Below are 15339 nucleotides of genomic sequence, written 5' to 3'. Positions count from 1 at the left end.
CCAACATTTGTGGTTTCCTGTCTTGTTAATTTTCCCCATTCTCACTGGTGTGAGGTGGTATCTCATTGTGGTTTTTATTTGTATTTCCCTGATGGCAAGTGATGTGGAGCATTTTCTCATGTGCTTGTGGGCCATGTCTATGTCTTCTTTAGAGAAATGTCTGCTAGTGTCTTCTGCCCATTTCATCACTGGGTTGTTTGTTTCTTGGGTGTTGAGTTTAATAAGTTCTTTATAGATCTTGGATACCAGCCCTTTATCTGATGTCATTTGCGAATATCTTCTTCTATTCTGTCGGTTGTCCTTTAGTTTTGTTGGTTGTTTCCTTTGCTGTGCAGAAAGAAGCCTTTTATCTTGAGGAAGTCCCAATAGTTTATTTTTGCTTTTGTTTCCCTTGTCTTGCAAGAAGTTGCTGTGGCCAAGTAAAAAAAGTTGTTGCCTGTATTCTCCTTTAGTATTTTGGTGGATTCTTGATTTAGATCTGTCATCCATTCTGAGTTTATCCTTGTGTCTGGTGTAAGAGAATGGTCTAGTTTCATTCTTCTGCACGTGGCTGTCCAATTTTCACAAAACCATTTGTTGAAGAGATTGTCTTTTTTCCAATGGACAGTCTTTCCTGCTTTGTTGAATATTAGTTGACCATAGAGTTGAGGGCCTATTTCTGGGTTCTCTATTCTGTTCCATTGATCTATGTGTCTGTTTTTGTGCCAGTACCACATTGTCTTGATGAACACAGCTTTGTAGTACAACTTGAAATCTGGCATTGTGATGCCCCCGGCTCTGGTTTTCTTTTTCAACATTCCTCTGGCTATTTGAGGTCTTGTCTGGTTCCATACAGATCTTAAGATTATTTGTTCCAACTCTGTGAAGAAAGTCCATGGTATTTTGATAGAGATTGCACTGAATGTGTAAATTGCCCTGTGTAGCATTGACATTTTCACAATATTTATTCTTCCAATCCATGAGCATGGAATATTTTTCCATCTCTTTATGTCTTCCTCGATTTCTTTCATAAGTGTTCTGTAGTTTTTGGAGTATACTTCCTTAACCTCTTTGATTAGGTTTATTCCAAGGTATCTTATGGTTTGGGTTACATCAATTTTGTTCTTTTAAAACTGTATGTAAACTATAAATTTAACATTGCTGAATATGAAAGTATTTGAAATTATTTGGCTATACTATTCACGGCTTTGGGGATTAATAGATATACTTGTGCAAATCATTATTTTTCAAAGTATGATGTATTGAAAAGAATATTTAGGCTTTAGAGATACAGAAGAGGATTTGAATACCAGCTCTTAATACATTGTTGTGAACCACATTTTTAGTTTACTTTAAGAAAGCGATTATTTTTTCCCTTAGGGTTGTTGGGGGGATTAAATGAGATGGAATATAAAACATCGAGCATAATATCTGATACCTCTGCAGAGTCTGTACAGTGTTGGTCTTTTTTTTCTCTCTCTCCCATTTTTATTATTATTCTTATTAAAAGAATATGTACTATCATGTTTTAAAGGTATCTCATAGTCCAGAAGGCTGCTAAATATTTTCAACGCATATATATCACATAATCCTCGCAACCCAAAAAGTATACATTATGATTGTAATTTTGCAGATAATGAAAGAGACTTAAGAGGTGAAATATCTTGCTCAAAGTTCAATCAGCTACTAAATAGCAGAATCTGTATTTTAACCTAGGAGAATCTGACTTTTTAAAAAAATTTATTTGTTTTCTTTTTTCATGAGAGACACAGAGAGGCAGAGACACAGGCAGAGGGAGGGGCAGGCTCCTTGCAGGGAAGCCTATGTGGGACTCGATCCCAGGACCCCAGGATCATGACCTGAGCCAAAGGCAGATGCTCAACCACTGAGCCACCCAGGTGTCCCTGACTTTTTAATCTGATTCTGGAAACTAGAAAGTTTGATTCCTAAGGCATTCTCTGCGCACCATGCAAGTGAGTAAGTTTAGAGGATCTAAGACAGTTTGGGAGGGAAGATTGTGTTAGATACTGTGAGAGCCAACCAATTGCCAGTTGCTTTTAGGAACTAATTGTTTAAACCTATAGAGGGGTAGGGCTACTAGGTTGAAAGGAATTCACTATATCTGAATTCCGCAGATACAGTAAAATGAGACGAAAGAGATGATGCCCACTGCTGTTCATAGGGAGTTCTGGGAGCTTCTCAGAAAAACAATAAGCTTATAATTCTAGAAATGTAATCTCCAAGAAAACTTTTGCATTAACTTGTAGATTATTTCTAAATTTGTATCTCTTGCAAATGTGTTCATGCTCATATTGGTTGATATCTGCTGTAGGACATGGTAAACCATCTCCCTTTTTCAGAGCACTGCAAAAAGGTCATTCAGAAAGCAAATAGCCCATCTTAATGTTTTAAGCATTTGTCTGCATCATCCCCTCTGCCAGACGCCCTGTCCATTTCTTTGTATCTGTGAACTTCTCATCTTTAAAATCCAGTCTGAATATATCATCTTTCTGGAAGATTTCTTTGGCTTGTTTACATCCCTAACCCCATCATATGCTCTGAGACCTCTATAGTTTGTATACCTTTCTTTTGTATTCCTTTCCACAAGTCTTTTTTGTGCTAGCATATAATAGATGTTCAGTAAATGTTTGCTGAATGTTGATTATACAGTGAAATCCCTGAAAATAGCAATACCAGGCATTGTGCTTGGCTCAGACTATATGCTTAGGAATTGCGTTTAAATAAACAAATGAATGCTGATTGTGATAGGCCCTGGAAAATACCACTCTCTCCAGTTTATTGTAGATCGAAGGCTTTGTAAACAGAATTAGAGTTGCCATTTTAAAAGGTTATTTAAGGGATCCCTGGGTGGTGCAGCGGTTTGGCGCCTGCCTTTGGCCCAGGGCGCGATCCTGGAGACCCGGGATCGAATCCCACGTCGGGCTCCCGGTGCATGGAGCCTGCTTCTCCTTCTGCCTATGTCTCTGCCTCTCTCTCTCTGTGTGACTATCATAAGTAAATAAAAATTAAAAAAATAAAAAATAAAAAAAATAAAAGGTTATTTAAGGGAGATAGGGAATAGAATGGCAGTGACCAGAGGGCAAATGGGGAGATGCTGGTGAGGGGTACAAGTTTCAGTTATCCAAGATAAAGAAGTTCTGGAGCTCACATGTACTAGTTAAGAATATTGCATTGTATAGTTGAAATTTGCTAAGAGGATAGATTTTAAGTGTTAACATCATAAAAAAAAAAGATGAAAGAAAAAAATGATAACTATGTGGGGTGAGGAATATGTTAATTAGCTTCATTCTAGTGGATATTTATGTATATTTTGTATATACAAAATCATCAAATTATAAACCTTAAATATATATAATTTTTAATTGTCAGTTATACCCCAATAAAACTGAAAAACAATCTTTGAAAGAGATGAAAAGTGCAATATGTCCCAGGATTAATAAAGCAGCACAAACTTGTAAAAAGCTCCAAGTTGGGTATAAGCTGAGCTGACAACAAATGTCATATCATCAGAAACAATAACAAAGTATCTCTTTATATTATGTATAGGAGGAGACCCAGCACCACTCTGGTAAGGGGTTAAATGGAAAGCAAAAATCTGTGATCCTTGGATTACTGCATCTTTCACTTTAAGAATTGTCTTCCAAGGGGAAATATAGGAAAAAGTATATCATGTAGAAGGAATTGAAACTCAAGTTGTCCAAGTGAGCTTGTCAGTCTCAGGTTTGCAAAGATGGCCTGATAACTTTACTAATATATCCAGTGGGTCTCTTTAAAGGAGTTCAAACTTCCAGACCCATATGCTAGAAGTAATTAAAATAGAGGAAAACATGAGTATATTGCTATTTCCTAAGAGAACAAAATGGGCAGGTTTTATAGATGGCAAGTCTGTAGACTTATTATCAAATTTTAAAGGGATAAAAAAAAAAACAAGAAAAAAATTTTAAATAGATTATTTTTAAACACTTAGCAAAGAATATGGGGATGCTTAAGAGTCAGAATGACGTCACTAAAAATAAGGAATATCAAACTAACAATTATTTTTTGGTGGGACCACTAGATTATGGTAAGAGAATATTAATAATATGACTTTTATTAAGTTAACAGCTATATGCCAGACACTGTGCTCAGCATAATACATTTTGATTTTCATTAAGGCAGTGACAAAATCGTGTAGGATACCTTTGTGTGAGATAGAGAAACAGGGATTAAATTATAGGCAGATTTAAAACTAGTTGAAAAAATTGATCTAAAGAAACTTTATAGTCTGGAGTGAAATGTTCTTTTGCTATTCCCATTGTCATGTTGCATCAGTGTTAGAAGTAAGGTACACAGAGCAGGGAATCATAACTAATGGGATAAAATGAAAGAATCAATATTTCCTAGCTATTCAGCGTGAAACTAGTAAGAAATCAGTATTTATACAGATCGATATAAAAAAGCTCTGAAGAGTTTAAAAAAGTTATCTTTTTAATTAATAGACTTTGATTTGGGGAAGAGTTTCAAGTTTGTGGAAAAATTATCAGAATGCGCAGAGAGTTCTATGTACCCACCTCACTGCCCCCGCCAATCCACCCAATTTCTGCTTTTAATAACATCTTGCATTAGTGTGGTACATTTGTTACAATTGATGAACTGATATTGTTACATTATTATTAACAAAATCCCTGGTTTACATTAGGGCTGACTCTTTATGTTGTATAGTTCTGTGGGTTTTGATAAATGCATAATGTCATGTATCCACCATTACAGTATCATACAGATTTATTTCACTGCTCTAAAAAACCCCTTGGTCCCTTCTCCCTAGCAACCACTGATCTCTTCACTGTCTCTATAGTTTTGCCTTTTCTAGAATGTCATTATAGCTGGGAGTCATACACTATGTAGCCTTTCCAGGCTGGCTTCTTTCATTTATTGGTATGCATTTACAGTTTCTTTTGTCTTTTTGTGGCTTGATAATTGATTTCTTTTTATTTTTGAATAATGTTCAATTCTAGTTTTTGGCAATTACAAATGCAGCTGCTATAAACACTCGTGTGCAGGTTTTTGTGTAGACATAAGTTTTCAACTCATTTGGATAAATACTTAGGAGAATGATTGCTGGATTGAATAATAGCACTATGTTTAGTTTTGTATGTCACTGTTTTCCGAAGTGTCTGTACAATTTTGCAGCTCTACCAGCCATGAATGAGTTGCTGCTACTCCACATCCTTACCAGCAGTAGATGTTGTCATTATTCTGATTTTGACCATTGTAATAGGTGTATAGTAGCACTGAGGTCAGGTAGGTTTTTAAATTAGTTTCACTTGTGGAGAAAGGAGGTGACTTGCTTAAGAAATGATTCAAATAGAATATATATATGTATGTATGTATATACATATATATATGTATGCAGATTCTGTGGATCCTAAAGTGAATATGTAGGGAGAGCTTTATTCACATGCTAAGAACAAATGAAAACAAATACCTTGAGATATGTTAATTGTGCCAGTTGCCTGTTGATGTGAAATAATAGTCACATTATGCCCCATTGGTCAGGGCACATATGGGGTGTGGTGAACAGGTCACTTGGAGGTACATGGTACATTAACAGCTTGGACATGTTCATCCAGGATGCAGTATGTTGCCAGTCAAAAATTGGTGAAAAAGAAGAGTAGAAGAAGCAAAAAAGGATTGCATTTTTGTGAATTTCCAGATTTAAAAAAAAAAAAAAGCCTCCCTATTCTCAAATACAAAATGGGGATAATTTTACTAGTCCCCAAAGATTTTTTTTTGGCAGATAATGTAGGACAGTATCTATAAGGGGCTTAGCATATTGCCTGACACATGATAAGTGTTAATCGCTGCATTGGATACCCAATGCAGATCCAGAGGTCAGGAGAGAGATCTTGGCTGGGAAGCATGTGAGCGACGCTTGAAGAGAAGTAGTATTTGGGTCAGTTGACTAGCTCACCAGGGACACATACAGAGCAAAAGAGAAGAGGACCAAGACAGTGTCTGAAAAGAACAGGAGGAAGAGTAACAAGCCAAGGGCATTATTGCAAGAAAGAAATGAACAGATACAGAGCTTTTGTGGTTCTTGGCTTCAGGTATATATCTGAAGCCAAGAGCCCAGGCAAACAGTGATTTCTTTGTACAGATCGGCTTCAAAAGCTTTTTCTCCTTTTATTGCTGAAGAAAGAGTCCTCCATTAAAAATAATCGATCATTAGTAATATTGTAAGGCATTAGTGCAGTCTTTCAGCTTCTCCATCTGTGTATTTGCATTGCTCCTGGCACTCCAGTACCTGAGAGCTTATCTGCTGGGCTTGTAAGAACAGGTTTACATGTGTTCATTATGCAAAGAAGATCTCGCAAATTTAGGTCTAGATGTGGCAGGTCAGGAGAACTGTGACATTGTAAGGTTACCCATTCAAACCTAAAGTAACACCTTAGAGAATATCAAGAACAGAGGAAAGAGGTTATAAGCCAGCTTACAGTAAGCATGACATTTTTATTTTATAAGAACAAATAATAATTTTCAAAATTATTTATTTAGTGTTCATATTAAAAACAAATGATTTTTTGAAAGAAACCCAGTCAGATATTGATATGCAGTGGATTGAAATGACCTTATTTTCAAAAATTTAAAAATATGCTAATAAACAGCAACAAACTTTTTGTTTGAATGTTCACATTGGTTTTATATTATTTGAGGGTAAATCTTCAGTAATTTTAGTATTGATTAATAAATCACTTTCAAATTACTAGACACTTTATACTGTTTTTCTGGTACCTAGTACTCTGACACATGATGTGTTTAACTAAATTTTTCTCCATGTTTCTTAAAGGGATGGTTGCTTTCCTTGTTCTGCATACAGCTTAAGTCTTCAATGAAAGATTAGATCTCCCTTATCAAAATTAATCAGACACTATTGATTTGGTAGTTTCCCCCCCACAAAAAAATGCATTTTTGTAGTTTGACACTGTGGGTTTCATAGTTTCTACTTATTTTAAGGAATATTCAAAATTAGTACACAGGTACTGTACTGCTTTAATCCCAGAGATAAACAAAAAAATTTATAAGCATAATTTTAATACTACTAATGATATCTATATTCATACTGTGTTCTACGGTGTTCAAAACTCTAAAATGTGTGCGACTCTTACTATACAAGTCAGGGCTATTATCCTCAAAATCAGAGAGACAGTGCCACTTCCTGGTTTCAGATGTGGGCATTGGAATCATAGAACTGGATTTACATTATGATTCTTCAACTTAGTTTGTGAGCAACGGGCTTGTGTTGTGTTGAGCATTATCCGTCTAAGTCTCAGTTGTTTCTCATAGAGCTGCTGTTAAGGAGTAAAAAAGACCCTGTGCATTATTCTGCAATCAGCACAGTGCTTGGCACAGACTGATACTAAACAATATTGGTTTTCATGATCGTCCTCAACAACATCAACAGGTTACACAGATACTGTTACATCAGTAACCCTAAATATTAGACCAGATCTAGAACCTTAGAAATGAAGCAAAACTCTTAACATCCTGTGATAGATGTAACTCTGCATTAATTATGCAAAATATATTTTAATATTTTTTGAAGTAATCTCTGTGTTCAAAATGGTGCTCAAACTCATGATCCCGAGATCAAGAGTTGCATGTTCTACCAACTAAGCTAGGCAGGCACTCCCAAAATATTTTTAAACTCCCTATATTTTCCAACCACATATCCTAAGGATATATTCATTGGTCTAATAACAGTGCTCTCCAGCAAAAGGCCAAATAATGTGGGGAAATTCTGCAACACATCCCCCTCTTGATGATTCACAATGTGCATTCGTGTATCAGAAGCCCTGATTCAGGAAAGAAACTTTACCATCAGCATCACCAAAAGTACTCCACTCACACAGCACATATTCTATGCCAGATTGTTCTGAGCTTTTTCCACAGAAATTCATGTAATCCTCACAACAAGCCTATAAGGCCAGATACGATTTTCATCCCCATTTTACTGAAGATTAGAATCCATAGAGTCAGGATAGGAGCTGCTATCCTAACACTCCACATATTACCTCTGTCATCCTCACATGACTCTTTGGGATTAAGAAGTTCCATGTCCAAGGTCCATGTTTGGAAACTGCTAACTCCTTTGGAAATTGACACTGCATTCCTTTAATACACTTTAATACACTTGTTTGAGTCAGCTCTAAAACGATTCTCTTTTTATTTTTCCTTTGCATTCTAAACATTAAAAGGAACCCTTCATTCTGATGCAATATTAGAAATGTATGTTCTTTAGGCCAGTAAACTCCTTAGATTTCTGAAGATTATGACCAGTGCATGTAGATTCTTGTATAAATGACCTTGGTGTCAACACTTTGCTACTACTACTCACCACCGAAATAATTACTCTCTGTCTTTTGCTTACTTGTCATACTCTGTCACTATGTGAAAATCCTATTACTATTAATCAAAGTACAACAATCAGAGCATGAAGCTCCTGGCCCCTACTCATCTCACTGTTGCCTATGCCAGACCAGGTGGTGAATGGATGAATGAATGAATGAATGAATGAGTGGATGGATGGATGAATGGCCACTCAGGGCAGAAAACACAGTAGATGACCTTAGTTCTAGTCCCAGCTGCATCACTAATCACTTTGCCACCTCATGGAAATTACTCCCCTTTCAACTCTACTTGCCATCTGTGCCAGCAAAAGTGATCAAAAGTGCAAGAAAAAAAAAGGAAGTGGAGAAAATGAGAAATGTTCCTGTCACCTTTAAGTTAATAAAGACCTGTTTTAATCACACAGATACAATCTCTCTAAGAACTTTTCTTTTTAGAGTCATAGAGGCCTCAGCATCCTGTCTGAAAAACACTTTCATCACAATAAAGCATGTGCTTTTTGCATGCTGTATCCAACTTAGTCATCTCATTAATGAAAGGAAAATTAGAGAACATTTATTTGAGTTGGTTAAATTATCTCTAAATGGGGCAACTTCAAGATATGATTAACATTCCATCTTTGAAATTTCTAACTAGACATTCCTTTCCCCCTTATTCTGCCCTGAGGGTACGTAAAGGTTATAAATAAAATAATATTTCCTAAAATGTTTTGCATTTTAATGAATTCCCAAAATTGAATTACCAAAATGACTTTAGTATTGTTTAAATCATACGAATATTATGCATCAGTATTTTGTATTATTCATGAAAATGCAGTCCTCATACTAGTACAATCTGGTAACACTGAAGAAGCAAATGATAAGATAGTGTGATATTATGAAAAAAGTCATGAAAAAGTTGAAATTAGGGAATAATGTCACATTCTTACAAAAGAAAAATCTCTGCTAACTTCTATAAAGAATACATTTCCAAATGAATTAGATATGTTCATAATTATTCAAGAAAGGTATGAAATTCATTTTGTGGCAACTACTATAAACATAATCCTCTGATTCAGTATTAGTATGAAAGATAGATTTTAAGTGTGAAGCAAATGTGGTTTTAGATTAAATAAAATCACAAGTGAAAAAGTTACTTTTAATTCTCTTCTGATTATCTGGTTATGCCAGATTTCAAGTTTGAAAATTTTAGCTTGGTGATAATATGCCTATATCATCTTTTAAATACATACAAATGGCTGTTTTTAGCAAATGGATCCCTTCATTTAAATGTACTGTTAGGAATATAAATTACTTAGGCGAAAAAGCTCCCTGAAAGATTTCTGAAGGATGTATATTTGGATATGAAGAGCACAAAGGTCACAAAAAATAGATACTTATTAAATCAATATTTAACACTTGGAACTTTCCCAAGGCACAAGCGAAAAGTAACTAATACAGTGAGGTGCCACTCAGAACTTTCTGAAGACAGTGGGATCTTTTCAAAATTGAATGAAATTGATTGATCTCCATTCTATTTATATTTATTGTTGTTTTCTGTTTACATCGGGGTGTGCTGTTTTTCTTTATATGCAGTGCTGCAATGTTTCTAGTTTATATTTTATAAGCTTCATTGTGCATCAATTCAAGGAAAATCTTAAGTAAGTAAAAGCACTGATGGCACACAGAGCCAAAAATCCTGGTAGTGGTGTATTAATGATCACAGTTTGGGAACTGCTCTTTCAAGTTCAAACATGCAGTCTCTTTCCTAACTCCGTGCATATGTCTCCATAGTTTCTTGTCAGCATCACCATTAGCCATGAAGCAGCTTGCCAATGATAGTGCAAAGGTAGTGGGAAGAAGTGCCAGGGTAGAGAATGAAATCACAGAATTGTGAAAAGGGTTAAAAGAGAATTTGTGTCTAATATCTTCCGTTCTCACAGAGTCAAAGGACAGTTTTAAGATTGTATCAGTTTAACCTATAACAGCTGACCCTTGAACAACACAGGATTACAGATGCTGACCCACGCCCTACCCCACACAGTCAAAAATCCATGTATAACTTTAACTCCCCAGAAACTTAACTACTAAGAGTATGCTGTGACCAGAAGCCTCGCCAATAACATAAATAGTCAATTAGCATATTTGTTGTAAATTATTATATGCTGTATTCTCACAATAAAGTAAGCTAGAGAAAAGAAAATGTTATCAAGAAAATCATAAGGAAGAGAAAATATATTTATAGTATCATCCTATATTTATCAGAAAAGATCCATGTATAGTTCAAACTCGTGTTGTTCAAGGGTCCACTATATATTTGCCTACTGAACCACTCACACTGTTAAATGACATGGTAAAAGATTTTATTATACAAGAAACTGTGTGCTATTTCTTAAAGCACTGACTCTTTGATAAAGGTTGTCTTTAGTTATCTTGTCCTAACTTCTCATATGTTTAATCTTAGCATTTATGTGGTTAGCAATTTGTTAATAAGCAAAGGGAAGTGTGCACATTTGTATTTTATTATGCACAGATAAACATATACAAAATTATATACATACACATACACATTTAAATTATTGTTTAAAATATGCAGCATGGGGCTAACATAGCATAGTATCTCATTTCAAGGACCAGATTTATGCTAAGACAGAGAAGTTTTTGAAATGTCACGTTGTTTTGGAAAGCTACATCAGACTCTCTCATGACCTATTTGAATGTGGGCCTGCATGATAAGAGTGTTAGCCATGGAATTTAGACTGTTTTATTAAGTTTAGACTTGTTACATCCTTTTTTTAAATTTTTTTTTATTTTTTTAGAGAGTGACAGTAGAGGCAGAGAGAGACAGAGAATCTAAGTAGGTTCCTCCCCTAGTGCAGAGCCCTGAGGTAGGGCTCAGTCTCACAACCCTGAGATCATGACCTGAGCCAAAATCAAGAGTCAGATGCTCAACTGATTGAGCCACTCAGGCGCCCAAGAGTTGGTACATTTTTCCTCAGAATGGCTCATTTTCCAGATGCCTATTAGTAAATCAGATTTTTTTAGCTGCATTCCTTCTCTAATATGTATCAGTGTTATTAACACCAAATACCGTCCTATGTTTAAGTATGTAGATAATGGCTCTCTCTTTCCAGAATACTTCTGATGACAAATCTGTTGTAACTGATGAACTGTCATCCACACAGGAAAATCAAAATGACAAAATTCTTCTGAGAGCCTGCCAACCATGCTTCCTGTAAAAGGGTCACAGTTAATTGGTTTGACCTGAAGTTAGGTAGAATAGTCACAACTTAGATAGGTTTTGTAACTCTTCTGCTGATAAGTTTATAGTTGCAGCCTGGTTGTTTCATACTTATGAGCATAATTGGGACACCTAAAATAAGATGAAATTGCTGAAGCTATATTTCAAGTGTGAACTCTGGGAAAACTAAAAACTGAGCATTTCTAGTTCATGTGTGAGTATATAATGAGCCTTGCTAAAGTGACATTTCATAAAGAGTGCTGCTTTGGTTGCCCACTTTAAGCATCAGAACTTTACTGCAGGACCCATCTGGCACAGGTCTTAATTGGTAACAAAATCTGGAAGCCTTCTTTCCTTGGTACTTTATGAAAACAACAAAAAGATGAACTGATGAGGTATCTATTTTGCTTTGAGATAACTCATAATTATTTACATCAATAAATTGCTGGTGTGTGGGTCCTGTTCCTTTTCTTGAGGAACTAGTGAAACTCTTAGTCAGCTCAGACTTCTGTGTTCAGTTCAAATTCTCATTTTTATATGTTCATCTAGGATTTGTTGATTCCTTTTGAGAATCCCACATCATATTTATCCCAAATGAAATTAGTCAATTCCCTCATAGAAAATTTTAAACATTTAAAAAATTCAGTGTCAAAAGCATCTGCTTAAGTATGCTTGAGTAAAAATATTTTTACTCCACTCTTCTCCCCAAAAGTCCCTTAAAAATCACCATAAATCAGGGTGCCTGGCTGGCTCAATTGGTAGAGCATGCGAACTCTTGATCTTGGGATCATGAGTTCAAGCCCCATGTTGGATATAGAGATTATACGTAAATAAACTTTAAAAAAAATCACCATACACACACACACACACACACAAAGAAAAAAGTATCATTATCTGAAATAGATATAGAAATTTTCAGTTTTGAAAATTGAGAAAAACATGATTTTTTATTTTTTTGATTTAATTCTTATAGGAAAATAAAATTCTTCTTTTTTATTAAAGATTTTATTTATTTATTCATGAGAGACACAGAGAGAGAGACAGAGACATAGGCAGAGGGAGAAGCAGGCTCCCTACAGGGAACCTGATACAGTACTCCATCCCAGGACCTGGGATCACGACCTGAGCCAAAGACAGACACTCAACCACTGAACCACCTACGCATGATATTTTTCAACCCACTACTGAATGTGAGGGCGATCTGTCTGCAACATCTGTTACCCTATTAATCACCAGGGTCGATTAGGCTGATGTGGCTGGCTAGGCAGGTGTCCTGTTCCTCCCTCACTGCTCCATATGCGTCTCTCCAAAGTTCTATCTCCTGGATAGAAGAGAACCATCCTTTGGGCCAAGTGTATACAAGTGGGCTCCCCTGCTAGAACCACCAAACAAGCTCTCAAGGTCCATTTGTAGGAGAAGGCAAAGTAGTCAAGCTTCTAAGACTTCAGACACATCCAAATGAGGTGCTATATGTAGCAGTGTTCCTTTCTTAAAAAAAAAAAAAAAAACCTACTACTAACTCAAACTCTTATTCCATACTTATTACATATGATAGCTGAAATGTTTAGTTTTAAATGCATCTCTCTATTTTTGCTTATCTTTACTTCAGTTCTGATTCTTATACTGTCCTTTAAAAATGGGTAGAGATTATTTGCATTCTGAACTTTGCTTTTAGTTGGGACAAAAACATGATTAAAAAAAATCTTTAAAAATACATATTAGAGTTCAAAGAAAAATCAAAAGACCAAGAAAAAAGAAAAAAAGATCATAAACATGATTTTTAAAAATCAAGAAAACAGAAGAAATATTTAGAAAGACTATACAGATGATACATATGAGAGAGACAGATAAACCTCACATTTACATAACCTATTTCTAAAGAGGAAAATGCATTAATGAATAAAATAGTAGAAAACTTTTCCGAAATTATCAAGTTTGAGTTTATAAGTGGATCTGGATCTCAGAAAATATGGGATCTTTAGAAAAACTGATGTAAAATAATTAATGTCAAGATAAATCCTGGTAAATTACTGTAATTTTCAAAAATATACAATCATATATACATCTAAGTTTTTTTAGAACATCAAATTATGTATGAAGAATAGATGCAAGGTGGACCTTATACTTTTTGATAGCAACACCCAGTATCAGAACTTAGATTAGATAATGTCTACTAAATTTTGAGGTAAAGTGAGTTCAATCCAAGAATTTCACGGTTGGTCTAAAGTATTTTGCAAGTATGTGTGAAAAATCTAAGCCAACCAATAGACATTTTCTAGCAAGGAGGTATGTTCCTTCTTTAAAAATCTTACTGGATTTCACAATTCAACCAAGCAAAAGATGAATCCAAACCAAAGGAAGAACTCAGAGTGGAAAACCCATGATTTCATCAATGATAAATGTTGCCTTTATGTGAATTATAGTGAATAAACAGCATATAAACATAATTCTTGATAATTTAAAAATCAAAATTCTGAGTAGAGGAGAGCGGGTGGTCTGATGTGTGATTTCAAGAGGTTCACCAGGGCTTAAACAGTGAATGAATGTGAATAAGGTAGAAGCTAGAGACATAAGCAAAGTCAGGACATTCTGGTCTTGAAGCCACAGTAGGACTCCAAATTAGGTTTCTGTATTTTCTGAGAAAACAGAGGCAAGGTCCTGGGCTGAGAATGATGAGGGAAATGATGAGGTCAGAGGTAGGAGAAAAAAGAGGCTTGGAGTACTTGTATGAAGAATAATCAAGAAAGCTTACTAAAGAAAATGAAGAGATGTAGGGCTCATCCAGGTCCTTTCTGGGCTGGTGCTTCTGCATATTGGCGGCCAGTGGCTTCCACCCTCCCCCTCTGGGCACTGAGAATGGCTTCACCTAGAAGAGTAAGCCTTGGCTCCCCTAGGCCCCCCCACACCCCCTGACTGGGGCACAGCAGCCCACATCTATGACTGACTGGCCTGCCCCAGAGCTTCCATGGAACCTGCAAAAGCCACTTTCCACTTAGAATTAAAACTTTGCTTTTTTCCCCTCCTGCCCCATCCTGCTTTTCTTACTCTCATTTTGCTGTGAGCACTCTCTCAATAAATCCCTGTGCAAGAATTCCTGTCATGGGTGCTTCAAAGAAACCCAATCCATGGCAGAGTTTTCAGGGCAGTTTTGAGAACCAAGTTAATGTTAGATACCAAAAGTTTATAGTGCTCTTGATCTGTGCAACTGTGATTTTTCACTGGTGTTAGGGATAGGTCACCAGGGGTAGATCTAAAGACTAGACATTTAGGTTGATCTGTGGTTGTGAATTTTGCCACCTGAGTGAGGTGGAAAGAGCATGGGGTAAAAGCATATTTATGAAAGAGGAGTTTAAGTGATGCGCTTTGAAAGCTAGGCTGGAAAGGAAAGAATGTGCATCCAGGATGGCAATGAAAGCAGGAGGGAAGGTGAAGGAGAGAATGACTGTGGTATCAATAATTTATTAAAGTATATATCTATATACAAATATACATACACTATGTAGTATGCTTTATATTCATATACACACTGATGTGTGTGTGTGTGTGTGTGTGTGTGTGTGTGTGTGTGTGAACTGAGGGAGAGCCAGGGGAATAGAATAGTAGAAAGATAAAAGTTAAAATTCTAAGAGATAGACACTTTATATAAAATAAGCTGCTTAAGGAATATTTATGGAACAATTCTCAATTTCTTATTAGGCAGGTTTCATTTGGGATATCAGTAGTCCCTAATACAAT

At 35.8% G+C, this 15339-nt stretch overlaps 1 protein-coding gene and 1 long non-coding RNA gene across 9 annotated transcripts in view; both read left to right on the top strand.

The window, feature by feature from the left end:
- MAGI2 (membrane associated guanylate kinase, WW and PDZ domain containing 2) overlaps positions 1-15339 on the top strand; it is a 1330046-nt gene that overhangs the window by 917238 nt on the left and 397469 nt on the right. The gene's annotated exons all lie outside the window — the stretch shown is intronic.
- LOC119877236 lies at positions 990-8744 on the top strand. Its single transcript, XR_005373218.1, has 2 exons — positions 990-2827; positions 3037-8744. It is a non-coding gene; the product is annotated as an uncharacterized LOC119877236 (long non-coding RNA).

The sequence above is a fragment of the Canis lupus genome, chromosome 18 (genome assembly GCF_011100685.1).
Source record: "Canis lupus familiaris isolate Mischka breed German Shepherd chromosome 18, alternate assembly UU_Cfam_GSD_1.0, whole genome shotgun sequence".
NCBI classification, from domain to species: Eukaryota; Metazoa; Chordata; class Mammalia; order Carnivora; family Canidae; genus Canis; species Canis lupus.
Note: the sequence above shows the minus strand (reverse complement) of the source record. Positions and strands in the feature narration are given on the sequence as shown.